The sequence below is a fragment of the Felis catus genome, chromosome B1 (genome assembly GCF_018350175.1).
Source record: "Felis catus isolate Fca126 chromosome B1, F.catus_Fca126_mat1.0, whole genome shotgun sequence".
NCBI lineage: Eukaryota > Metazoa > Chordata > Mammalia > Carnivora > Felidae > Felis > Felis catus.
In genome coordinates, this window is record NC_058371.1 from 184,871,292 (window position 1) to 184,897,381 (window position 26,090).

At 43.0% G+C, this 26,090-nt stretch overlaps 2 long non-coding RNA genes across 6 annotated transcripts in view; both read left to right on the forward strand.

Annotated features, from left to right (window-relative positions):
• The window catches only part of LOC111560195, a 53,190-nt gene extending 32,395 nt beyond the window's left edge, over positions 1-20,795 (forward strand). For 4 of the 5 annotated variants that reach the window (XR_006597172.1, XR_006597173.1, XR_002741924.2 and 1 more), the window contains 6 exons: positions 4,145-4,348; positions 10,046-10,214; positions 13,090-14,911; positions 16,450-16,594; positions 16,940-17,151; positions 19,802-20,795. This is a non-coding gene — a long non-coding RNA (uncharacterized LOC111560195). The remainder of the gene's footprint in view (positions 1-4,144; positions 4,349-10,045; positions 10,215-13,089; positions 14,912-16,449; positions 16,595-16,939; positions 17,152-19,801) is intronic. The other variant, XR_006597174.1, reaches the window with a different exon arrangement.
• On the forward strand, positions 10-1,930 carry LOC123385097. The gene is made up of 2 exons (XR_006597175.1): positions 10-662; positions 1,224-1,930. It is a non-coding gene; the product is annotated as an uncharacterized LOC123385097 (long non-coding RNA).
• Positions 20,796-26,090: the final 5,295 nt, after the last annotated feature.

Below are 26,090 nucleotides of genomic sequence, written 5' to 3' on the forward strand. Positions count from 1 at the left end.
GTACTCTAAAAGTTAAACATAGGTTTACCAAATCACCCTCAATTTCATTCCAAGGTATATACCTAAAATAACGGAAATGATATAAACTGCTATAACATTCGTAGAGAGCAGATCAGAAATAGTTGTCATAACTTTAAATGTGCATATCCTTCGACCCATAAATTTCACTTCTAAGAATGTATTCTAATGAAATATATTAAGGCAAGAGTGCAAAATATGTGTCTAATATATTCCCTGAAGTGTCATTTAGTAAATTTGGAAATAAAGTAAAATATCTAGCAATAGGAAATCAGTTATGGCATAATTTCTATCAGTCAGTGCAACACTTAGTACCTCTTTAAGAGGATATTGTGTTGCTGGGCTTTTTTTTTCCTGTAGTTTTTTTCCTGTCTTGTGGGGATGAACAGCCTAGGGCAAACATCTTTCTTATGCACCTCTGGGCCCAATTCCCAGAAGACGGACTGTGTATTTGAAGCAAAGGAGGAGAATGCGTGATGTTTGCAAATTCTTTTTTGACCGTTCCTCTGTGTTGGGGTGAGGCTGAGTTGCTTTTTATGTGTCTATCTGAGCGCTGGGGGAAGAAAGATGCCCCTCCGTGTCCTAAATGAGAAGAGAACTGTGATCAGGAGTGGACGAGGTTCACAATTTCAGCCTGGAGGAAGGTCAGTAAAAGAGGTGAGGGCAGCTCCCACCTAGGAAAGGCAGTCCCCACAAGCCTGCAGGATACCAGAGCTTGCTTGCTGTCTGCTCCCAGATCACAAGAGAGCCTCCCTGACTCGGGGCCCAGCAACCCTTGGCAATCTACACATCTCCCCTTCAGGCAGGTGGTTGGACGCATATGGGCTAATGCCTAGACTTCGCTTCATATTGACTGGCTTTGCCCCTTTGGGCCCTGAAATTTCCACTTCACTGCAATGAGTCTAAGGAAAGCCTGGCTCTGGAGGGAGGCTGGGTTGGCCAGCCTGAATTTTAATACGTCTTAAGGCATCTATTTACTGAAAGGGAAAACTGTCTATAATATATTAAGTAGGAAAAACAAAGCTGAAAAAGTATATATGCTGTGATTTCTATTTTTTATATTAAAAAGCATACAAGTATTTGCTAAACAAAATATTCTGATGAGCATGTAACTAATGTGGTTTTCAGAGGTGATCCTTATCTTCTTATTACATACTTTCTTTTCTTATACTTCACCAATATTTGATCTTTTTTTTTTCTTTCAGCGAGCATTTGCTACTTTACAAAAGAAGAAACAAGACTATTTTGTTGAAGTGTGCCAATGTGAAAGGGTTAGTTAGTTATTATTGGTCTGAATACGTGGACTTTGGAGCCTGGCAGGTCAACAATGACACGCAGAAAAGCACACAACACAAGGGTGACTGCAGATTGCTGGGCAGAGGGCGTTTACTTTCTGGTCCACTGAATACCCCGCTCTGGATGCTAGCGGCCAAGTTTCCTCCTGTGTTATGTGGGAGGAAAAAGGATGTCAGAAACTTGTCTGCTAAAGGAAGAGTGTTATGGGCTGAATTATATCACGCTAAAATTCGTACGTGGGAGCCCTAACTCATAGTACCTCAGAATGTGTGACTGGATGAGATAGGGTCTTTAAAGGGTGATTAAATGAAGGTGAGGCCATTAGGGTGGGCTTTAATCCAATCTGATTGGTGTTGTTATAAGAAGAGGAAGTAAGACTCACTGAGAGACCCCAGGAATGTGCACACACAGAGAAGAGACCATGTGAGGACACAGCCAGAAGGCAGCCAAGGAGAGAGGTCTCAGAAGAAACTAAACTCGTCGGCACCTTGATCTTAGACTTCTAGCTTCCAGAACTTGGGAGAAAATAAGTGTCTGTTGTTTAAGCTGCCCTGTCTGCTATTTTGTTATGGTAGCCCAGCAAATGAATACAAGAATACTCATGATTTTAAGTTTCTACATGTTGCCATGTGTGTAAATATTTCAGCCCAAATAGTTTCACAAATGCTGCCTTTTTTTTTTGCCTTCACGGAGGACCTTTCTTCAACAAATATTTCATAAGAAAACCTCATCAAAGAAGTTGTCTTTATTTATGATTTTGCATAATGATAGGTCTCCTGAATTTCATTTCATTCCTGTTCAGAACATAAATTTATCCAATTAAAAATAGGTGCTTTAGCAAATGATTCATCTTACAAGGGGAGATATTTCAAAACGCAATGACAGGATTTCAATGTTTATATTGTATACTAGCTGAGGGCTCATTGTTGAATGGGTTCAGAGCCCCCTGTGCTTATTAATAAAGGGTAAATTTCAAGTCTCCCTGTTTGAAAATGATGCTTCCAATAACTTGCTTAAGAATGTTCATAAACACATGATAAGATGTACAATTTGGTCACCAGAGAAAAGCCAATTAAGATCACAATGAGATACCACTATATATATTAGGATAGATAAAATAAAAAAAGACTAAAAAAAAAAAAAAAAGACTTATGCTACCAAGTGTTGTTAAGGATATGATGCAATTGGAACTCATACACTGCTGGTGGGACTACAGTCACTTTGGCAAACAGTATGGCATCACCTTATAAAGTTAAAGATTCATTACCATACAACCATTCTTACAAGCAGAAATTCTTGGGGGGGTGCCTGGGTGGCTCAGCTGGTTGAACTTCTAACTTCAGCTTAGGTCATGATCTCATGGTTCGTGAGTAAGAGACCCACATAGGGCTCTCTGCAGTCAGCACAGAGCCTGCTTTGGGCCCCCTGTCTCCCTCTCTCTCTGTCCCTCCCCGATGCTTCCTCTCTGTCTCTCTCTCTCTCTTTCTCTCTCAAAAATAAATAAACATTAAAAAAAAATTCTACTTCTGACTATTTACCCAAAAGAAATGAAAACATATGTCCAAACAAAACATGTATATGAACAGTTGTGGCAACGTTATTCATAACAGCCCCCAACTGGAAACAAGTCAATGGTCCATAACTATGAATGGATAAACAAAAGTGGTACATCTGTAGCATGGAAAACTATGCAGCAATAAAAAAAGAGAAAATATTAATACAGACAACAACATGGATACATCTCAAAAATATTAAACTAAATGAAGTCAAAGACTCCAAACTGTATGAATCTATTTAAATGAAATCCTATAATATGCAAAACTATAATGATAAGCAGATCAATGGTTGCCTGGGGCCAGGGTAAGGGAGATAAGTGAATACAAAGGGTCTGAAGACATTTTTTAGGGGGGAGAATATTCTTCTTCTTTTTTTTTCTTTTTTTTTAAGCAGGCTTCACACTCAGCGCAGGACCCAATGCAGGGCTTGAACTCATCACGCTGAGATCGAGACCTGAGCTGAGGTGAAGAGTCGGACACTTAACTGAGCCACCCAGGCACTGCTGTTCTACTTTCTCGACTGTGGTGGCAGTTAAATGATTGTCCAAAATTACAAACCTTCATCAAACCGGACACTTAAAATTAGTGTAAATAACACCTTAACAAAAAAGAGGAAAAAATTTCCAGTTATCTTTGAACAACACACAATCAACATTTAGAGGACTTGCTTACAAAAGAAAAGTTTGATACGCTGGTATCAGGCAAGCAGATTTGATGACAGATTTAGTATCAGATCACTTAGTCGCTGGTTTGCAGCCTCAGGTGTTCCCCAGGTAAAATTCAAAAACGGGCCTCCATTTGCAAAGGTTGAGAGGAGAATGAAGAAAGAGGCAGGCCGTTCCTGATCGCTAGCTGGCAGTTTTAATAAACAAAGCAAACAAACCTACAAAACTTGTCTTGGGCAGCAGTAAGATGAGTTGATCTCTGCACCTGCTTGCCAGAATCTTGGGGGTTTATATGGAGGCCTTACTCTTTTTTTTAATTTTTTTTAATGTTTATTTACCTTAGACAGAGAGAGAGAGAGAGAGAGAGAGAGAGAGAGAGACAGAGCATGAGTGGGGAAGGGGAAGAGAGAGGGAGACACAGAATCTGAAACAGGCTCCAGGCTCTGAGCTGTCAGCACAGAGCCCAACGCAAGGCTCGAACTCACAAACTGCGAGATCATGACCTGAGCCAAAGTTGGATGCTCAACCGACTGAGCCACCCAGGCGCCCCTAGAGGTCTTACTCTTATGTAGAGTCCAGGTTGGCTCAACAACACCTTACTCTCTCCAGGTTGCTTCCTTCAAGTGGCTCCAGCTGTGGCAACAGTGGGCCGAATATATAGAGGGGAGGGAGCGAGGTGCCTCAGATCGGCTGTGTCCACCTGTGCCCGTGGGTGAACCAGGTCACGTCCTCTTGATGACCTCCTCCGACATGAAGACATCCCATTAATTCTTTGAGAAAGTAGGATCTTCATTTTGAAGATGATAAAGCAGGGTGAGTTAACAGGAGTAACTTGCCCAAGGAAATAGCTAATAAGTGGTGAGGCTGGGATTCAGTTAGGTCCCAGTTTAGAATTCACTTCCATCTACTACATGCCTTTGACTTCTTAATTGGACCTGATGTGAGTGTTTAAAATGATCTTTTGGGGCCGCTCAAACACGTTGTGGATAGTATTTAACGATAAACTTCATTTTTAGCCCATTTTAAATGTTGTTTTCCTACTGCATCATCTACCACAAACACTCTGCTCTACCAAGGGTCCCAGAATGAGTCTCATGTGCCCCTCCTCCCCATCTGAATCTCCTCCATTTCAATCACCCTCACACATCCCTTTGCTACCCATCAGCGGTCCACACTGAGGAAAGTCCACTCCTGCAGGGGGTATTTGAAAATCTGTGCGTGTCAGGGAGCATTTTGGACCTACTGGTACTTAGGGAGCAGAAGTTGGGGATGTTAAGCATTATGCCATGCATGGCCCATGAATGAATCATCCAGCACAAATTGCCAAGAACACCTCCCCAAAACTTTGGTTAAATTCTTTCTTTAGAGACCTAATCCAAGCCATCTCTGCAAGGCTTTCTTTTCTTTCTTTCCATTTTTTAATGTTTATTTTTGAGAAAGAGAGAGAGAGAGAGAGAGAGAGAGAGAGAGAGAGAGAGAGCGAGCAGGGGAAGGGCAGAGAGAGAGGGAGACACAGAATCTGAAGCAGACTCCAGGCTCTGAGCTGTCAGCAAGAGCCCGACGTGGGGCTCCAACCCACAAACCGCGAGATTGTGACCTGAGCCAAAGTTGGACTCTCAACTGACTGAGTCACCCAGGCACTTCTGCAAGGTTTTCTCTGGGCAATCTGGCCCCAGGTCACCTCTCCCTCTTGAATGACTCCATGCTGTTGCTACCTCTGCTCTTCTGCATAGCTTTTAGCCCTACTTTTTCTGTTTGTTTGTTTGTTTGGTTGGTTGGTTGGTTGTGTTTTTGTTTTTCTATTCTTGGTCTAAGGTCTAAAAGCCTGTCTGTCAAAGCCCATTGGAGCCACTCTGGCTTCAGGAAGCCAGTCTGCTATTCAGTTGTGTCCAGACTTGGGGCTACGGTGCTTTGCTTGCTCACTCAGTCACAAAATGATTTAAAAAGGCTTCAATTGGCAGTGCTGTAGGAATTTCTTTAGGGATTTGTAGCTAGAGAGACAAGAACAGGGGCCTTTGTATTGAATGAGTAAAATATGTATGCTACAGACGCCTGTGAGAGACCCCGGGGGTGGGGGGGCAGGCTGGTTGGAGGGGCTGGGGGCTTCAGCCCCGTCTGACCTTTGCCCAGGCAGCATCAGAGCTGGTTCTCCCAAAACCTCCTGTTAGCACTTAATTCTGCACAGGCAGTCACTATGATTCATGCATCAGGCCATTAATCCAGTAAGAAGCCGCTAAATGGGCGGACGAACAAAAACAGGAGGCCCTTCTGAGAGCTGTAAATTATTTCTCATAACAGCTTTATATACTTGAAAGTGAAGGGTATTCCAGGAGTACGGTGCAAAGTACCTAGAACCTCACTTTCTAATAGAAACCTAGGAAATTTGATTCAACCACTAACAAATTGAAGATATATTTTGGACCAGTGGCTGGGCTGGCACAGAGATGAATAAAAACACAGTACTTAATCTCTCAGGAGTTCAAAACCTCCACAGAGTGACTCTCAAATGCTACTCTTCCCTCCCCCCAACCTCCACATTCTAGTCTTAAGACTGACTCCTGCATATTCACTTAGACTTTCTCCTCCTCTCCACCTTTACTGCTGCTGCTAGGTTTTCTGAAAGTCTGGATCGGTGGCAGCAATGGCCCCTTTACCTGGTTTCCCTGGCTACCCGATGTGACCCAGCGTCCACATACCAGCCGATGAACGTTTCCGAAAAGCAATCTGATAGGGGAACACTCAAGAAAGGGTGCAAACCCAATGCAAAACCCTTTAATGGTGCTCTATTGTTTAAAGGGTGAAGTTCGAACCCCTCACCAAAGCTTTTCACTTTTGCAGCTCTGTTTGCATAGCTAGTCTTTCCGTAGAAGACATCCCCAATCCAGACGTGCTGACCCTCTGGCAGTTTTCCAAAATTCTCTGCTTTCACTCTTGCTCCCTTACGCCACACGTCTTGGCCCCCAGTTCAGCTAACCAAGCTTTCAAGCCTCAGCCCAGGTGTCATGTCCTCCTCCTCCTGCTGGGGGAGGGGTGCCCCATTTGTGTTCCTGTACCTTTCCACTCATCACATGCATCTCTCAGTCGACTTTGGGTTTTTTGACTAAACCACAAGAACTACACGTGATTGATCTTTGACTGCTCAGCACCCTGCTAGGTGCACGGTAAATGCTTGGTGAATGTATCTGAATGAGGGCTTAGGCAAGGTCATAATAACCAAGACAACAGTGGCTTATTCCGGGACGCCGTAATGCGTGTTTGTCTATATGAAGTCCCTGCTTTGTTTCTAACACCGTACTTGGAAAAGTTGTCGTGGGCAACTGAATGGCCTCATGGTTCCTGAATGATGTACGGGAGTGATAAGATCTTAGAAAAGAGACAGGTTTGGTGTCTTTGGGGAAATCAAAACACAAGCCTCCAATATAATTCTGTCTTACCAATGATGTGAACACACACGTTCACAGTGATATGTGCATAGAAGACCCACAGTTTAGTAGGTTGGACATTTTGGTTAAGTGGTTGAATTTGAAACTTCATGATTGTATTAAACGATCTGCCTTCCTTTTGGCTCTATTTTATTTTATTCGTTTTGACTCCATTTTATTTATCCGGACTGTATACTGCTTTTTTAGGGCTACCATAACAAATCACTATAAACCTGGTGGCTGGAAGCTACAGATATTTATTCTTGCACAGTTTTGGAAGGCAGAAGTCCAAAACCAACGTGTTGGCAAGCTGTGCTCCCCCTGAGGGCTCGGGCGAGAGTCCTCCCCTGCCTCTTCCAGCCTCTGGTGGGTCCAGGTGTTCTGTGGCTTGTGCCTGCATCGTTTGGAGCTGAACCTCCACCTTCACATAGCCTTCTCCACTTGTCCTTGTGTCTCTCCTTTTCTGCCTCTTCTAAGGACAATTGTCCTTAATCCATGATGGTCTTGTCTTGTTATACTTAACAGGATTCAATCTTGTAAAGACTCTTTTTCTGAGTAAGTTCATAGTCACAAGTTCCGGAGATTAGGGTATGGATATATCTTTTTTGAGGAGGTAAAATTCAATCCACTACAGACTGTAAGGAGTAATTTTTGATACATTTATCAAAGCCATTGAGATGAAATTCTAGATAACATGATTATTTTGCCTTAATTATAAATAACTATTTTGAAATGCTTGAGGGGGTGTCTTATTTCTTCAAGTTGGAAGGAGCTGTAATTGAGTGAGCCCTCCGTATTCACATCAAATGGGAATGCCACCTACTCTTTGCGAAGATTCACAGCTGGCAGAACTCAGCTCCAATAATGCAGAGGAACATGTGGAGGCACAGATAATAAGCCTAATTATGTGGCCTGTTAGCACATTGGAAAACATAAAATAGCGATTCCAATACGTTGGGTATGTTATGCTGAGTCCAGTAAGGACACTTGTCAAATTTAGGGGTTTTTTCCTTGGGTTTTGAAGCTGTGAGCTTGAAGAGATAGGGTAGAAGCTGCTTTTTTCCCTGTAGAGTTGATGTTATTGCATGTTCATTAAGAGAGAGGCAAGGAGAGGCAGATGAACTTTCATGGAATCCTTGAGCATTAATCCTAGAGTTTACAATAAAAAGGATGGAGGGGAGCCTGCGTGGCTCAGTTGGTTAAGATTCTGACTTCAGGTCAGGTCACGATCTCATGGTTTGTGGGTTTGAGCCCTGTGTCGGACTCTGTTGACAGCTTGGAATTTGGAGCCTGCTTCAGATTCTGTGTCTCCCTCTCTCTCTGCCTCTCCTCTGCTCATGCTCTGTCTCTCTCTTAAAAGTAAGTGAACATTAAAAAATTTTTAAAAAAAGGATGTAAAAGTATTGCATTTATAGTACTATGGTGCCACAAAATCAATCCAGTCTGGGAGATGGCAAGCTATGGTTGCAGGCCAAATCTAGCCCACTGCCTGCTTTTGTAAATAGAGTTTTATTGGAACATAGCCACGCCCATTCATTTATATAGTATTTGTGGCTACTTCTGCACTACTCTACAGAGTCAAATAGTTGGGACAGAGATGTCATGGCTCTCAAAGTCAAAAATATTTGCTACCTGGCCCTTTATGGAAAAAGTTTGCCAACCCCTGATTCCACTCAATCAATAATACTCAACACTTTGGAAAATACATTACGGATTAGATGCTGTTTTATTTCATGTAATTTTATCTCACTCTCAAAGCTACTCTATGAACTGGTTACTATTATTGGCATTTTATAGCTGATGAAACTGAGGTGTAGAAGACCCAGAACTTGCCTCAGATCACTAAGCTGCTAAGTGACTAGGTGGGGCTTGAACTGATATCTGTTTGATCCTAAACTCAAGTTTTCACTTATCAAACTAAATGCAAACTTTTTGGTCTCCTAATTACCTAAATTAGCACAGAGCATTTTACACACCAAGGGCCATAAGAAAAATAGTACATATTGGCATATATTTGTTGTTTCTTTTTGAAAAACAAAAGCGCTTTTTAAGTCTTATTGGAACAATGTTGAAAAATAAGCTTTAGCTTTTTTTATTTAGCTAGCATTTCGTTATTTAAACGGAATTATATGCAAAGAGGCAATGAAGGTGCCTGTAAAGTGTACCCTTTTCTCTTGGTTATAAACATGATTAAAGGGAGGTCTCATTCAAAAGCTACACTTGGAATGGAACCTTGGCCAACAGACTTCATATAATATTGTGGTTCTATTGGCAAGACTATCTTTGCAGTGGGGAAGAATGTCACAGACCATGTTATCTGATGACCACTTCTAAGCTCTTCCTACCTGACTTTCCTCACTCTGATTCCATGTTCAACAATCGACCTAATGTTTCCTCAGGGCTGGTACAGTGGTGCACTGTGTGTGTGAGGGACATCACCATCCACATGAATGGCAGCCTGTAGGGTTCTGCAGGAGATAGCCTAGGAAGCTGTGTTTAGGTAGCTCTGGAAAGAATGGGCAAGTCGCTGGTGGCTGTAGTTTTAATGAAAGTGGTGTCACTCGTTGTAAAATTAATCGGCATCCAGTTGGTATGCATTGCTATCTCAGAACGTCAATTAATGTGAGTGTACTACTAAGACTAGTCCATTTTTTATGTGCTGGCACCATCAGAACTCACAAGAGTTTTGGATTTGGCAGACCAAGAACCAGTCCCTGGGGAGTTGTGACATTGCCAATAGATGTCACATTATGAGATCTTTAGGTAAAGGGCCATAAACTTCCTTGGCATTGCCATAGTTAAACCACATGTCTTCTCATTTGTGGAAGATGTCTTGGTGTGCCACACAGAAGTGAGGGACTTAATTCCCCAGCTGTTGGGAGGGCTTCTGGCGGCTAGCCCTCAGCTGTCCAAAGGAATTGCATCAGCTGAGAGGGCTGCCTTGTCCCTTTATTCCAGCCTGGGACAGCCTCAAAGGTCAACCTATCTTCAGAATTCCCTGTAGGTTTGGCAGAGGCTCCTACTAAGACTGTGTCAAAACTCAACTTCTCCCTCTGCCCAATCCTGCTTTCTTCCCTTCTTCTCACAGATGCTGATAAACTTCCTGCCTGCTAATCTCCATCTCAGAGTCTGCTTCCTGGGGACCCTAACCAGAGATACCACTCAGACCTCAAATCAGAGATCTCCAACATTAGGGCCTGGCAATCTATGGAAACAACAATGAAGAAATCTCCACTTACTCATCCAACAATTATTTAGTAAGGACCAATTATGAGCCAAGTTCCTTCCAGACATTAGGAATAAAGCTGTGAATAAGGCAAATATTTGCCTTCCTGGAGAGCTTTCTAGTGTGTGGGGCAGACAAAACCAAATAACAATATGTCAGGCAGAGATATATACTTGAAAAAAACAAATCAGGTGAAAAGTTAGAGTTTCGAGATAAGAGGAGCTGCCATTGGGTGGTCAGGGAAGGCATTTCTGAGGCAGTGACGTGGAGCAGAACCCTAAAGGAAGTCAGCAATGCAAAGATTCAGGAGAAAAGCATTCCCAGCAGTCAACTAAAACAAAAAGGCCCAAGGTAGGAAGGAGCACTGGGTTTTTAAGGAACAGTAGGGGGGCCAGAATGGCAGAGTGGAGTGAGCACAGTGGCAGGTGAGATCAGAGGCCCTGAAGCTGCCTTGTATTTTGAGCACAGTGGGAAGCATTCAAGGACTTTGAGCTAGAAAGCAACAAGACCTGACTTATCTTTAAAGACATCACCCTGACTGCAATGGGGGAAGAGTAGAAGCAGGAGACCAGTGAAGATGCGTGGCAAAAGTCTAGGAGGGGGATCATGGTATTTAGAACAGTGTGGATGGGGTAAGAAGTAGCTACATGTGGGGATGTATTTTAAAGTTGGAGTCTCAGGGGGTGCCTTGGTGGCTCAGTCTGTTAAGCATTCGACTTCGGCTCAGGTCATGATCTCATGGTTCATGAGTTCAAGCCCTGCATTGGGCTCTGTGCTGAAAGCTCAGAGTCTGGAGCCTACTTTGTATTCTCTCTCTCTCTCTCTCTCTCTCTCTCTCTCTCTCTCTCTCTCTCTCTCTCCCCACCCCCCCCCCTCATGCTGTGTCTCTCAAAAATAAACATTTAAAAAAAATTAAACTTGGAGCCTCAGGACCTGCTGCTTGTAATCAACTGGATGTCTGTGTCTCCCCTGCCTCCAAATTCAGATGTCGAAGCCCTAACCCTCAGTGTGATGGTATTAGGAGGTGAAGCCTTTGAGAGGTAATTAGATCAGACGAGGTCATGAGGGTAGAGCCCTCATGATGGGGTTAGTGCCCTTATAAGAAGAGGAAGAACTTCCTCTCACTACCATCTGAGGGCACAGCAAGATGGGAGCCATCTTCCTATAAGCCAGGAAGAGGCTCCTTACCCTAACTAACCCCACTGGCACCCAATCTTGGATTTCCATCTCCTAGACTGTGAGAAATAAATTTCTGTTGTTTAAGCCACCCATCCTGCAGTATATCGTTATGGCATCCTGAGGTGACTAAGACACTGATGCATTAGATGAGGGGCTAGGGATGGGGAAAGAATCAAGGTGGCTCATTGGTTTCTTGGCCTGAGCACATGGATCGATGGTGGTGCCGTTTCCTGAGATGGGCACGCTCCCCACTTAAAGACTTCTAGAATTTCTTGTGTGCACAAGTCAGAATGCCTGTATAATGATTTGCATTCAAGAGGGAATCCTCCACCATATGCCTAAGAAGACTTACAGTGAAGAAAGTAGAGAAGATAGGATTTTCGTTAATACAACTGTGCACTTACTGTTTTATAAGAAATATTCTGGTGGGGAGGGGAGGGGAGAGGGAGGTTGCAGTCAGGAGCATTCTGCTTTTATTCTTACTAGGAGAATTCTCATCTCAGTGGAGAACAGATGTAGGGATGATAAATAAGCTTCAAAACCAGAAGAGTGCTGAATGCAGTTAGGTCTCTCTGGTCCATTCTACTGGCATCTATTGATTTAATTACAGTTTTCTTCTTTAACTTGATGTAATAAATTTTACTGATATATTTCATAATGTGGAACCATTCTAGCGTGCTGACATAAAATCTACATGGAAGTGGTATACTATCACTTCAATATACTACTGGGTTTGATTTGCTAATAATTAGTTATTCAGCTAATTTTTTTATTAATTTTTTTATTTATATAAAATAGTATTTTATTTCCATTATCTTGGTTTTTTATTTTATTAATTTTACCTTTTATGTTTACTAATTACCTTATCCTACTTTATTTTGTTCTCTTTCTAGTTTCTTAAATTGACCACTTATTTCATTTGTTTTCAGACTTTTTCAAATAATGAAAGCATTTAAGTCTATACGTTGCCATTTGAGTATCATGCAACCTGTATGCACAGGCTTAGGTATGAAATCATTTCCTAATTGTTCCATTGTTTACTTTTGCTTTGTTTTTAAAATTCAGTTTTATTTGATTTTTTTTAAGTTTCTTTATTTTTGACAGAGAGAGAGAGAGAGAGAGAGGGAGAGAGACAAAGCATGAGCAGGGGAGGGGCAGAGAGAGAGGGAGACAGAATCCGAAGCAGGCTCCAGGCTCTGAGCTGTCAGCACAGAGCCCGATGCGAAGCTGGAAGTCACGACCGTGAGATCATAACCTGAGCCGAGGTCTCATGCTCAACTGACTGAGCCACTCAGGTGCCCCTAAAATTCAGTTTTAATATTCCTGATTGCTTAAGGTTTGTTTTGTTTTGTTTTGTTTTTCTGCGGGGTGGGGGTGGGGGTGGTGGTGCTTGGTCTCTGGAAATAACATATTTCAAAATTTATTGAGGCTGTCTTTCTGATCAACTATATGACCAATCTTTGTAAATGTGCCTTAAATATAAGAGTAGAAGGTATGTAGGAAATGAAATTTCAGTTACTCATGGGTTTTCCAAGAAACCTCCCTATTCCCTGAAGGGCATCCATGATGTGTTTGACTCCATTACCTTCCATTGGCGTCTCCATCATCAGCCAGGTCTGTACCACTTCCTTCGTTATGATATCTCACTTGATCTTGCTCCTTCAGTCCATTTTATCCTTATTACATATTTTAGTTTGCCATTTCTTCTACTCTCTTTACTTTTGTAGGCTTGGTCATGCGTCTACACTCAGAACTGCCACTGCACATGTACAAGCTATCTGTCATTTCTGAGGGACTCAGTGTGTCCTCGAAGCTGTGACTTTTAGAAGTCTGAGGAAACAAGTCTTACACAGAAGATACAGATAATCTGATAAACAGGCACCAGAAGATGAGTTTATAGTTTAAGTCCCCTTGTTATAAAACGAAACCATGTCTTTTCTTCAGAGATGACGGGAGGGAATGAAGTCACGTGGGCTTCTCCAGAAGGCAGACCTGGGTTCAAATTGCAGCTCCCACTGACTGGCTGTGCCACTGGGCCAAGTTCCTTTCCCTCCCGGAGCCTCACTTTCTTCACTCACTCACTGCTTCATTTACCGAAGCACTATTATTTGGGTATCCACTATGTAGTAGTGGCTGGGGAGGCAAGGATGAGTGAGCACAAACACAGTCCCTTACAGACAACAATGTCTGTTCCATAGGTGTTGGTGTGTGAATTCAATGGGGTCATTCAAATAAAGGGTCGGGCACAGAACATATTGGTATTGTTATTAATAACCTTAAATTAAATGTGATTCAGATGCCCAATTAGAGCAGCCAGACTAGGAACTTGGTCTTATTTGTTGAAGATCTCCAGCTTTATGAGGAGAACTTGCAGTTCTTATGCTGCACTGTTCCTTCTGGCCTACAGCAATCCCACCACCACCTCATTCAGCTTGGTTAACTCTGTGTGTCTGAGCAAATCATTAGCAAAAAGAAGGAAGGGGTCTGGAGATACCCTCCCCACTTATTCTGGATTCCCCTCAGCGCATTCTAGGAGAGCTTTCATTCTTCCAAAATTACTGAGTATCTTTCGTACATCGGATGAGATACTAAATGCAGAATAAACAAAACAAACAGATTGTAGTCTTTGTCCTTGAGAAGCCAAGAATATTCCAAACCCACATTCTAAAAATGGACCAGACCCCAGAGTATCCACGAGTATACTAAGAAGAGTGTTCTTGAATTAATGTTCAGGATGGTGTTTGGAAAAACCTGGGTCTCATAATTTTTATAAATTCAAATGCAGCTCAGTGTCACTTGGGGATAGAATTTTCCTCGATGTCTTAACCATCTGCTAACCAACTTTCTGCCTCCGTTTGTATTCACTTTTATTTCAGCCGGACATCTCTTAACAGCCTGAGAAGGAAATGTTTCTCAGCTATAAAGAACTTGGAATGTGTTTTTCAAAAGTACATTTTTCAACATTCAAGGAATTTCAAGAAATGTACCATTTGCCTAAGGGCAGGTGATTTAAAAGATCTCTCTTGTGATGGCTTCAAATAAGTTGGTGATTGGAAAGCTGATGCATGAATATAAGGCATTATTATTCCACACTGATGCTTCAGAGGAGGGAACTAGTTAGGGGAATATTTTCCTCCCTAACATTTCATCCCTGCTGAAATAAGTCAAAATACCCAACGTTCTTTGTATTCAGAGGTGACACCGGTACCAGCATGACTCTCAGCTGCTGTCAATTCCGGGCTTCTGGAAGCAATGTCACGGTGCTTTAACTTGCTTTTCAGTTTGCTCAGCATGTCTTTGAAGCATCGCCTCTATTCGTCTCTTCCACAGCTCACTGTTCAGCCAAATTGCACTATTTCAGCAGGAACTCAACTAAATACTTAAAAGCTAGTGGGCAAGCCTCCTCCTTGTTGAGGATTTATGCCCGTGTTTTTCAAACGGGGATCCTCAGGCAAACAGCAGCCACATCGCCTGGGGCGCTTGTTACATTACACCTCCTGGACCTCATCCCCAGACCAACACCTTCAGAAACTCAGAGTGGGAGATCAGGTAACCTGTGTTTTAAACAAATGCCCCTGGTGATTCCTATACACTGATGGTTAAGTTATAGGAATTGAGGGCTTATACAGTCACCGACTCCATTTTGGTTGAGGCTTGTGTATATATATATATATTTAATATTTATTTATTTATTTTGAGAGAGAGGGAGAGAACGGGAGATGGGCAGAGAGAGAGGAGACAGAGAATCCCAGGCAGGCTCTGTGCCTTTAGCATAGAGCCCTATGCAAGGCCTGAGCTCACGAACTGCAAGATCATGACCTGAGCTGAAACCAAGAGCCGAACACTTAGCCAGCTTAACCAACTGAACCACCCAGGCGCCCCGAGGCTTGTGTCTTTCTTTACACACAAGGGCATCAGCGATCTGCAGAAGCTTAGTCCCAGAAGTACACCTGAACATCAGAAAAAGCAAATGTGTTCATATAATTCAAATCTTCCCAGAAAACTCTGTCCTTTAGATATATTATGGCTTATATTTTGAAAATATCCACGTGCCATCAAGTATACCTGTCTAAGTGGCTAGACAGAAAACAAATCAAATTCAAAACATTAACATGCTCTGAAAGATGAGGAGCTTGAATAGCAGGAGTTGAATTATAACCTTCCAAGCCCTGTTGGCTGAAACACAGGCAAGAGGTCTTTTGGGTATTTATTAAGGAAGTAAGAAGTGCGACACCTTCCCAGACAGGTTGCCCCAGCCCTGCTGAGGGCAGGTTGCCTTCCCCGCTCTGGCCGCCTAGATGCAGTCCCACTGGCTCAGAGCTCCATTTCCATCTCTATTGTTTCTACAAGCACAGATAGCATTTCTGCACATTTTTTTAAAACTTTTGATTGTGAAATGATTTGTAGGAAACTGCACAAAAGCAAATGTACAGGGAGGTTCCACATACCCTGTCTTCTGTCTCTCCAAAAGTAATATTTTGTACAACTATTGCAAAATACCGAAGCCAGAAAAATGACGTCGGTCATCAGTACAATCCACAGAGTTTATTCAGATTTCACCAGTTTTACATGCACTGTGTGTGTGTGTGTGTGTGTGTGTGTGTGTGTGTGTGTAGTTCTGTTCAATGTTACCATATGAGTGGATTAGTATAGGCACTCTCGTAACTAAGCTATAGAACTGTTGGATCGCCGCAGGCCCCCTCATGCTGCCCCTTCACGGCCATGCCCAGCCCCTTCCACCACCCCTAATCCCTAGCAACAGCAAATCCATTTTCCATCTCTATAATCTCCCACAATTATTTTTTAATAGCATTTTAATAGCCTCGAGGCAACGTCTAACCACGCTAAGCTTCCTGCCTGGACCGTCCAAGTTATCTCTCAAGGTACCAATGACTGTTTTTGTTAGTGCTCTGGTTACAAAGTTACATAAATGTTTAGTGATCTGCCTATAATCCTAATATTCCTAAAAGCAACATTTTGCGTGTACAATTTTGCTGAATGTGTGTTTTTCAGCACTATCTATTCCATGTCACAGCAAAAATATCTGTATAATGGCTCCAACATAATAGGTTATTTTTTACCCACAGCGGAACGTAAGGAAGATGTTCTTTCTGGCAAGTGCTTCTCCAACTGGCAATCAAGTCACCCAGACTCTTTTCATCTTGTGACTCTGCCACTTTGATGGTTAATTTTGTGTGTCAACTGGACCTGGCTGGAGTGGCCAGATATTTGGTAAAACATTATTTCTGAGTGGGTCTGTGAGGGTGTTCCTGGGTGAGGTTAACATTTGAATCAGAAGACTGGCTAAAGCATGTTGCCCTCAAGTCGGTCAGTCATATCTAGTCTGTATCCAATCCAAAATAAGAGGGTGAGGAAGAAAGAATTCTTTCTGCCTGACTGTCTTTGAGCTGGAACATCGGCCTCCTCCTGTCTTTGGCCTCGGACTTGGGCAGGAACTACACCATTGGCTTGCCAGGTCTCCACTTTGCCAACCACAGATCTCGGACTTCTGGGCCACCATAATCATGTGAGCCAATTCCTTATAGTAAATCTCTTTCTCTCTGTATATCCTATTAGTTCTGTTTCTCTGGAGAACCTTGACGAATACAGCCACCTTCCACAATGTATTTGCTGTTCCGACTCTCCAGTGGCTGGAGGCAGAGGGATGGGAAGCCACAGCTGCTTCTTCGAGCTTGGACGAGGAGATGGCATGTTCAAGTTCACTGACATTCCATCCACTACAACTCAGACATATGGCCACACCCAACTGCAACACGGGCTGAAAAAAGGTGTCTAGACGAAAAGTTATCACTCCTTAACGTCCAAAAAGGGAGGTTCTCATAGGGGGAAAAGAGGGCAGAGGAAATGGCGTTGGAGTAGGCAAAAAAGTGTCTGAAGTGAGTATGAGTACTAAGATGAGGGTACAAATTTTCATCGCAGAATTATTTGTAACAGTGAAAATATTTTAACAACCTAAATAAGCCATAATAGAAGATTGGTTAAATACTCTGGAATGGATTCATATAACAGAAAAAAAAATACGATGTTGAAGATGGTATTTTAGAAGAATACAAGATTTAGAATTACATTGAAAATGTCTATAATGCATTAAGTGTAAAAAGCAGAAAACAAAACATTATACAATGTGTTCCCTTTTATAAGAAATTCTTTTTAATGTTTATTTATTTTTGAGAGAGAGAGAGAGAGAGAGAGAGAGAGAGAGAGAGAGAGACAGACAGTGTGTGAGTGAGGGAGGGGCAGAGAGAGATGGAGACACAGAATCTAAAGCAGGCTCACAGAGCCCCATGCAAGGCTCAACCCCACAAACCACCAGATCATGACCTGAGCTGAAGTTGAATGTTTAACTGACTGAGCCACCCAGGCGCCCCTACAATGTGTTCCCTTTTTTGTAAAGCAGCAACAAGAAAACCAGTAAATATGTGCACAAAAGAGAGGCTGGATGGACATATGCCACAATTTTAACAAGTGGTTATCCCTCTGTGGGAAATTATAGCTGTGGGAAATTATAGCTGGTTCTTGTTTGTTTATTATTATTATTATTAACGTTTATTTTTGAGACAGAGAGAGATAGAACACAAGCAGGGGAGGAGCAGAGAGAGAGAGGGAGACACAGAATCCAAAACAGGCTCCAGGCCCTGAGCTGTCAGCACAGAGCCCAACGCGGGGCTCGAACTCATCAACTGTGAGATCATGACCTGAGCCGAAGTTGGATGCTTAACCGACTGAGCCACCTAGGTGTCCCTGTTTTTACTTTTTTTTTAATCTGTATTTTCTAAATTTTTAGAAATATAACAAAAATGTGTCATACTTGAAATAATAATTATAAGAAGTTATTTTTTAAAAAGGGAATTCATATAGGTGACCATAAAACAAGGATAAAAGGGACAAGGTCACAAATGTGAACTGGTGACCTGGCTTTGAATCTCTGCTCTACCACTTACCAGTTTGTGAGCTTGGATGAGTTATCAACCTTTCTAAGTCTTGATTTCATCCCTAAAATTGGAACACTGGTGGTAAAACATACTGCCCTCGCTGGCTTCTTGTGATGCTTAAATAAATATTGTTCTCGCAGCTCAGTACCTGGCACACAGTAAGTCCTCGCAAGGCTTCACCATCATTATCACGATGTTATTAGCAACCATAGTATAGTGTCTTGGGGCAACTTCAGCTCATGGGGTACCATGGCGGTGTTTGAATGCTCTCTCCACTCCGGGGCCAAATGCCAATCGTCGTAAATAAAGCCCTGTTTTCCCCACATTGACACTACTCTTCTTTCATCTCAGTTTTGCACTATTCTTGTTCGTGAACTTTCAAACAGGTTCTTTGTTATTACCACCCAACCTAAACTCTAATCTCGTTTCTAAAAAATCACAAATGACAGGGGTGCCTGGGTGGCTCAGTCGGTTAAGCATTCACCTCTTCATTTTGGCTGAGGTCGTGAGGCCTCTCAAAAATAAAGAAAGAAACATTAAAAGAATCAGAATTGACAATCTTCATTATTTCATTTTAATAGAAGATCATACCATCAATCAGTTGCCACTGAGGGTTACTTCCAAAGAATTGGGGTTTGAAGCAGTTGCATTGACTGCATTCTACAGAACACGTCTCTCCCACCACCACCACATGCATACATATCACCATTCTCAGTGTCTCCTTTGACAGAGGTAATGCTTCCAGTTGTCATCAGCCCCTCACTCACTCCTCTCCCTCCCCCCAACCAGGCCTTTCTTCCTTCTCTGTGGAGAGCCTGCTCTGGGTTGGCACTGGTTGTGGATAAATCTGGCTAACTCTGGATGATGTATAGGAACCCCATTTGGCAGTATCTCTGACGTAGACCTTATCAGTGACGAAGATGACATTTTGGCCTCTGTCTGCCATATCATTTATCTTTTTTCTTAATTGGTTCAAAACCTGGGTGAGGAAAGCAGTTTTATTTATTGGGCCCTACTCAAAGTTCCCAAGAAAGCACACACACATATTTGTTTGTTTTTCTTTGTTTTTATTAAAGCTATGGTAGGAAGCAGGTAGGAAAGAGGGTACACTGAAGCATCTAAAGTAGTAAAATATCTAGGGGTGTCTGGGTGGCTCCTGGTTAAGCGTCTGACTTGTGATTTCGGCTCAGGTCATAATCTTGTGGTCTGTGAGTTCAAGTTCCGCGTTTGGCTCTGTGCTGACTGCCGGAAGCCTGCTTGGGATCCTCTTTCCACCCCCCTGCCCTTCCCCTACTCTCTCTCAAAATAAATAAATAAACTTTAAAAAGTTAAAAAAAAAAGGAAGTAAAAAAATCTGAGTAGAATAGGAAAGACCAGGTGAATGAGTACTCAATGTGGATTCAGTTTGCATTTTTAGGATAGGACAGTTGCTTCTCAAATTTTATCACTAGGAGATGTCGCTGAAATTCATATTCTGATTCAACAGGTCTGGAGTGGAGCCCGAATTCCATACTTCCAATAAGCTCCAGGTGATGCTGCCTCCAGCCCACAGACAACACTTGAGTAGCAAAGGTGGAGGATATTATGAATTGCTACCTTCCACACTCAATAAGCACTTATCAACTTACTTATTTTGAAGCATATTTAGATTAATAATTATTTTACCTAACCTAGTAATTACGATGTGCCTCCAATTTCCTAAGTGCACTTCTATCTGGATAGCATATCATATCCTTCACCTGCCCCCACCTTTTATTGGCTCCACATTATCAGCAAGCTTTTGCCACATTAATACACCAGCCCAAAATTCAGTAGCTTAAAACAACAACCATTTCTTTTGCTCACAGTCCTGTGGGTTATAATTTGGGTTGGGCCCGGCTGAGGATTCTTTGGCTGGTCTTGACTGGGCTCACTCTTGCATCTATGGCCAGCAGCAGGGCACTCGGTTGGTGTCCCCGACAGTGCTGTTGACTGGGGCAGTGGAGAGGACTGGGCCACGTTTCTTATCATCATCCAACTGGATAGGGCAGGCTCGTTCACATGGTGGCAGAGAGATTTCACGTGCAGCATCAGGGTAAGCCCAAATGTGCTTTTCATGCCTCTACCTGAATCACATTTGTTACCATCCATCTCACTGGTCAAAGCAAGTTGCATGACCAAATTCAGCATCCGTGTGCCAGAGTTACCTAGGGTGTGGTTGCTGGGAGGCAGAAGCATTTGTAGCTGCTTTTGCAATCCAACTATTCAAGCTCAAATTGGCCTTTAGGCTTTCCCCAGAAAGGCCTATCAGGCTTGTTTTTATCCCTACGCTATTGCTTTTTCTCTTCCCTTCTCCTGGAACACTCTATTTTTGGACAGAGCCTTAGTCCACTTTGAAATGTTACCTCCTACTTAAGCTTGATGTCTAAATTGAATGGGGCCGTCAATCATACAGCACATCTCATTCAGACTATTACAGTTACCTATACATAGATGGTATTCTCCTCTACTAGATATTTCTTTTTTTTTTCAATATATGAAATTTATTGTCAAATTGGTTTCCATACAACACCCAGTGCTCATCCCAAAAGGTGCCCTCCTCAATACCCATCACCCACCCTCCCCTCCCTCCCACCCCCCATCAACCCTCAGTTTGTTCTCAGTTTTTAACAGTCTCTTATGCTTTGGCTCTCTCCCACTCTAACCTCTTTTTTTTTTTTTTTCCTTCCCCTCCCCCATGGGTTCCTGTTAAGTTTCTCAGGATCCACATGAGAATGAAACCATATGGTATCTGTCTTTCTCTGTATGGCTTATTTCACTTAGCATAACACTCTCCAGTTTCATCCACGTTGCTACAAAGGGCCATATTTCATTCTTTCTCATTGCCACGCAGTACTCCATTGTGTATATAAACCACAATTTCTTTATCCATTCATCAGTTGATGGACATTTAGGCTCTTTCCATAATTTGGCTATTGTTGAGAGTGCTGCTATAAACATTGGGGTACAAGTGCCCCTATGCATCAGTACTCCTGTACCCCTTGGGTAAATTCCTAGCAGTGCTATTGCTGGGTCATAGGGTAGATCTATTTTTAATTTTTTGAGGAACCTCCACACTGTTTTCCAGAGTGGCTGCACCAATTTGCATTCCCACCTCTACTAGATATTTCTAAAGGGTTTTTGGTTGTGGCTTGCTCATGTTTGTATTTCCAGAAAAAAATATCAATTGCTACAATTTACTGAGTTTAGTTACTTTGTATATTTTTCACCTCACAAAAAGGAGGTATTCATATTGGCTCCTTAGGAAAGTGAAACAGAGAGGTGAAATAATTTGTTCAAGACCACAGAGCCAGGAAGCCTCTGAACCCGTATCTCTGAAGTCCCAGAGCTTGGTCTTTTCAACTAGTTTCCTAATTTAATGAGAATACATGGTTTTTTGAATAAGCCACATGCAGACAATTAAGAATTGACCAAAGAGAGTATGTTTGGGGTGCCTGGGTGACTCAGTAGGTTAAGCGTCCGACTCTTGATTTCAATTCAGGTCATGATCTTATGGTTCGTGGGTTTGAGCCCTGTATCAGGCTCCATGCCAACAGCGTGAAGCCTGCTTGGGATTCTCTTTCTCTCTCTCTCTCTCTCTCTCTCTCTCTCTCTCTCTCTCTCTCTCTCAAAATAAATAAACTGAAAAAAAAAACTTATCGGAGTGTATGTTTGTCTTTGTGGGAATGCAAGTCAGGCTCTAAGGACAGAAGAGTCTCAGGGTTAGCGGGCTTTCATAGAGTGAGGCTCAGATTTTGACTCAGGTCTATAGGTTTACAAATGGTCCTCAGTTCTCTGTGGTATGGTTCTCAGGTTCTGTAGAACTGAATCATTTATAAAATGACTTCAGACCTATGAGGCTTGAGAAAAGTCTAGAGTGCTAACTTGTGAGTGTTCTGGGAGATAGAGAAGTGACAAGCACACCAGCAGAGGTGTCACAGGCTCAGCATGATCTTTTATCGATAGGGTAACCAAGAAAAGTAAGGTTGTAGAATATATTTCTTTTCTGCCTCTTTCCAAAAATGATTTGAGTCCATTGCAAAGGGAGTGGCTATTTTTAAGTAATACAGTCACCAGTGAGGCATGCTGAGTCACACTCGATGAAAAGGCTGAATCTGCCAAGATTCAAAATGGGAAGACTTATATTGAGTCATCAATGCTCCATCTTTCTTGGGCAATACTGGAAAAGTTCTCTTCCCATTTACAACATTCCATAAGAAAGTCAGTATTGATTGGGCTTCACTTTCTCGGTTTGGGATTGTGAGGCCTGCCCTATTCTGATTACTCTTTGATATCCCCTTCCAGCATTACAGCTGCAGTTTGGGGCAGCTGTAATGTCATATGGGATGTCAATGCTTTAGGCTTAGTTATTTGGAGAAAGGACATTTAGTCAGTCTTTCCGTAGGTGTGAATAAAGCAGGAAAATAATATTACCAGGTGTCATGAGTGATGCTTTAAAATGTTTTCTCACTTGCAGAAAAATGCGGTACATAATTGAGATTGTGAAGGAAAGAAATGCAAACACCTAGAGCAGCAGTTAGGATTGAGTGCAGGAAGCAGACATGACTCTAGATAATTTAACTATGAAGGAGCTTGGCATAGGGAATAAGATGTTTACAAAATCGTTGGGAGGTCTAGAGATGTGGGCCCTGGACTGGGCTTCTAGAACTGACTCCCAGCATACTTCAGAACTGAACCACCAGGGGCTCTACCACCTGCCAAGACCACCATGAGGACTATGATGTCAAGAACCCATCGCCGAGACTGTTACTCGTATCAGGAAGACGCATTTCCGCTGGACACCCAGGGAACAGACTCTAAAAGGCAAACAAACAAACAAAAACAACCCTCATATCTCCAGTGCCTTGCTTGCTAATAACACAGTTGAAAGAAGCAAGAATACGTACGCCCTCCACCTTCCAACTCTTGTGCAAGTATGTCTAATGGGCTACATGTAATTTGCTTCTAGAACGCTAGTTGGGAGGGAGTTGGGAGAATGTAGTTTGTAGTTCTCCCACCCCTGGTAAGGTCCATGAGAAGGCAGCCGAGTGAGCAAGTCCGCACTTGGGCTCAAATGGCTTACTCACTACCATGGTCGTCACTAGCTGTAAGGGCAGAGATCCCAGTCTCACATTTGCTGAGTGCTCCTCCGTGCTGGGTGCCGGGCTGAGCCCCTATCATCCCTCATTGCCTTCCCCCTAGTATTATTGTGCCCCTTTCACAGAGGAGCAAGCTGGGGCCCAGAGACACTGGGTAATTTGCCCAAACTTATAGAGAGAAAGAAAGAGAGCCACTCTGGACTCCTTTGGCCTGATTCCAGAGCCACCTTCCCCAGCACTCCCTGACCACTTGGCTTTATCAGGGCTCCACCACCGCCCTCTCTCTGTGTCAAAGGCCTGGGAAACTCTTCCTCACTATTTTTCAAGTGTCAGCAGGCCCCAGGCTCTGGTTCACAGACTTCTGACAAGTTTCCTGCAGCTGTTCTCTTGCTCCGTCTTTTACAGGGGATTATATCCATCTCTGCAGTGTTAGTGCTCAGAGACCACCTTCTCTACCCCCCTCTCCTCCCTCCAGAGAGGAAACTGCTCTACTCATCCCAGGGAAGGTCTTAAATTACCTTCTGCTACATCCACATCTACTTTTATTCCATCTCTCTCCATCTGAAATAGACAAGATGAAGGCGAGACCAAGCTTTCTGAATCCTGAGTCTCAGCAAAATGTAATTACTACTTTTTTTTTTTTTTTTTTCTAATCACAGGAGACTTCTCTGAGCAACCTAGTTACTGATTCTACTCTTCCCCCACTTCCTCCTTCCAAGTGCTCTTTGAAGCTTGGCATTGGCGTGGAAGTTATTTTGCTTCAAATTGCTTAAGAGGCCTCATTAATGAGGTCGATGACAGCCAGATCCTGCCATGCTTAAGACACTTGTCATTTCTCCTACCCAAACATTTTAGAACACATGTGAACAGAATGACAAAGGGGTATGGTCATTATTTATTATTTCCATCTCCCAATGGAAAATAGCTCCTGCACAATTTAAAAGGCCCTCATAAAATGCACCTGGGTGGCTCAGTCAGTTGGGTGTCCGACTTTGGCTCAGGTCATGATCTCACAGTCTGTGGGTTCGAGCCCCGCATTGGGCTCTGTGCTGACAGCTCAAAACCTGGAGCCTGCTTCCGATTCTGTGTCTCCCTCTCTCTGCCCCTCCCCCACTCATGCTCTGTCTCTCTCTCTCTCTCTCAGAAATAAACATTAAAAAAAAAATAAAAACAATAAAATGCCCTCATAATCTGACATGTCACCTATTTGTCCCTGACTCCCTGCTCTCTCCTCTCTCCACACCTGGGTTCATCCAGCAACCACCAAATGATATGCAATGTTTGGGACCCATTCTTATCATTTCTCCATTCAAAACTGTTTGTGAATGCTTACCATGTGCCAGCCACTGTGCTAAGTGCTAGAAGAGTAGGTGAATAGTCAGAGTTCTTATCTTCCAGAAGCTTCTATCTCAAATACTACACAAGCAATCAATGCATAAAAGAATTTCCAGTGAATATATATAGGATTCCTGCTTAGATAAGACACTCAGGGAAGGCTTCTCAGAGGAGGGGACATTTATACTAGAAGGAAACTAGAAGCCAGCCACGCGAAATGAAGAGGGGAAGATCTTTTAAGGCAGTAGGCACAGCATGTGGATAGATACTGAGGTGGGAAAAGAAGAACTTAGTGTGTTTCAGGGTCTGTAGGGAGGTCAGTGAGGTGGAAGCCCACCCAGTGAGGGAGGAAAGTGCTTGGTGTCGGTGGGGGGCAGACCTTGCAGGGTTTTACCGGTCAGTCTGGATTGCATGCTCGGTGTGATGGGAAAACGAAAGGGGAAGCACATGATTTGATATTTACTTAAAAGATAATTCTCACTGCTGAGTAGGGACTGGAGAAAGGTAAGGGGTGATAAGCCAAAGTGGAAGCAGAGAGGCCACTGCATTTGTCCAGGGGGGGTTGACAGAGGTCTGGTCTAGGTGCTGGTGGGAGAGGTGGAGAGAAAGGGGCAGGGCGAGGCGTGAGGAGACTGCTTATGGGTGAGGTGTGAGTGGTGCTGGAGTGGAGGAGTCTATGATGCTTTCTGCACTTTTAGCATCAAGGATTCCTGGCACCAATATGCTGGGGGACTCTTTGGGTCATGGGATTTAATGGGCTTTATGACTTAGTACACTTCTGGGCAAGTTGTCCTCTCTCCCCTTCTGGCTCTATTCTTCTTATTCCATCCATGTCCCAGTGGAGAGAACCCTGATACTACATACTGACAGTGCGGAGGAGTGAGGGAGATCACAGTCTCCAGAGTCAGAAGCCTGGTCACAATCCTGGCTATTTCCCTTGACCAACGGTGCCATCCCACCAGGCCCTTCGGATGCCCAGCTCCTTCAGTTGTAAAATGGAGTGAGGATAATCATACCAGCATCGTCGTGCTGCTGGCAGGACTGGATGAGTGATAGCAGGTAAAGTTAGAGCAGTGCCTGGTACACGGGCTTGGTATGAGTGCTTATTAGTGTAAATCAGAGGACAAGGTGCTTTTGAGCTGCCTTTGTTTCTCTCTATCACCTCCCTTACAACAGGATTTAGTGCTTCAAGGCATCCCCCAAATAGACCCAAAACCTACAGTGGATTAATAAGGAAGACTCACTATTTCATAGGGAGAAGTAGATGGAGATTTCCTCTAGAACATACAGCATTTCACTTCAAATCCACCATTGGAAGTCTGG